General features: G+C 32.5%; 1 long non-coding RNA gene across 1 annotated transcript; it reads left to right on the forward strand.

The window, feature by feature from the left end:
- On the forward strand, nucleotides 1–476 carry LOC125186335. Its single transcript, XR_007170417.1, has 3 exons — nucleotides 1–26; nucleotides 101–197; nucleotides 274–476. It is a non-coding gene; the product is annotated as an uncharacterized LOC125186335 (long non-coding RNA).
- Nucleotides 477–1,885: the final 1,409 nt, after the last annotated feature.

Below are 1,885 nucleotides of genomic sequence, written 5' to 3' on the forward strand. Positions count from 1 at the left end.
TTCTTGTAGTAGCCTTCATGCTACAGGTGAGATATTTAACTTGCTTTCTCGAAAGTAATCTCGTATTGCAACTCATTCATACAAATACATATATATGCAGGAAGGGACATCAAATTACTTCAAAGGGCTGATGCTTCTTCTGTGCTATCTGATAGTCGCAGCGAGTTTCTTTGTACATATAGACGAAGACTCTTCGCGTAAGTTGTGTGGTTTCTTATCTGAAAACTTGAATATCCTCTCCTTTGTAACACATCTCTAACTCTCATTTTGCAGAGGAGGATCATCCTTAGGAGTTGTACATACAAAAAAAAAAGGAAGAAGAAGAAAAAGAAGCACATCCTCAAGTCTGTTGGAAAATTAAGGCCCCAAATATAGATTCAAGATCTTCAAGAACTATGCATGTGTATATATATACTACTCCATATTATTTGTAAAGTTATCTTGTGAAAGAAGTTTAATAACGATGCTTGTTTTAAGATGTGTTTAATTTGATGCATGGGAAAAGCCAAGAAAAGCCTTGTCTTATAGTACTAGGTTTTATTACTACATGTTTAAGAAAACTAAGAAAAGCATTGTTTTACTTTTTTAACTTCACTTCACAACCTTTCCAAAACTTGGTTAAGTACCAAACTAAAAAGGTTTGTATTTGCCAACATTACTTCCTCTCTTCATTTCTCTAGCATTGAACTTCACACCCTTTTTTCTTAGAAAAAAATTTGATTCGAATTATGCAATATTATTCATTAATGAGAATATAAAATTTTAAATACAGCATTTTTTTTTTGTATCTATGTGCATCAACTATGAATTATAGACCTAAATTTATACTTCATTCGTCCCACAAAATTAGTCGATCTATTCCTCTTCTAGTGTCCCTAAATGTATTCCAATTTTTTAAATTTGAATTGTCTTAATTAATTACTCCTCAATTATTATATTTGATAAACTAGTGAATTATTTGTCAAGAAAAGTTGGTAGCTTATCTACATAAAACTAACCGGGGAGAAAACCATGACTGTTTTTTAAAGGTGTCCCCGAATATGTTCCAATTTTTTAAAATTGAATTGTCTTAATTAATTAGTATAATGGATAAACTAGTTAATTATTTGATAAGAAAAATCGGTAGCTTATCTACATAAAATAAAACTAACCAGGGTGAAAATCATGACTTCTTGTACTAATTCAAGAAGTAGTATCATGCCGTCAAAATCATGTACTAATATGAGAATTGATCAAACCATAATATAACTCCAAGCTTATTAACATGCACAACTTTGATTGGACACACTACTATAACAATTCTAATAAAATTTTAAATTACAGTAATTTGGAAAAAGAGAGTTCATAGATATTTAATTACCTTGAAAAATCAACAATGGTTACAGATATTGGAAAAGTATCCAGGTGCATTTCCTGTGGTCTTATTCAACTTAGAAAAAATAATATACAATTTGGCAGTATTGACCAGCTAAGTAATTCAAATATATAGTTTAATAATTAGTGATGAAAGATGAATCCAACTATATATATCACATAATGTTGCATAAAATTGATAGATACATAGTAGAAAATGGGTAGAGTTATAGGAGGAGGTGTTAAAGAGAGATTGAATCAAGTGTTTGAGGGTTGGGGTTTGATGCTGATTCTTCTTGTCTCCATTTCAGCCATGTCTATCTTCATATTTGCTTGTGCTCAAAAGAAAAAGCCCTCTCACCCTCACAAGAAGAGACGTAATTATGCCGGCACCGCCGTTGCTGGTTCTGTCTTAGCCGGTGCTAGCAGTGGTGGTGCTAGCAGTGCCGGCTGTGGCGCTAGCAGTGGCGGTGGCGGGGTATGTTGAAACACGATTATAAAACATAGAAGATCCTTATTGGAAATTAGTATA

This window comes from Salvia hispanica, chromosome 5, assembly GCF_023119035.1.
Source record: "Salvia hispanica cultivar TCC Black 2014 chromosome 5, UniMelb_Shisp_WGS_1.0, whole genome shotgun sequence".
Taxonomy (NCBI): domain Eukaryota; kingdom Viridiplantae; phylum Streptophyta; class Magnoliopsida; order Lamiales; family Lamiaceae; genus Salvia; species Salvia hispanica.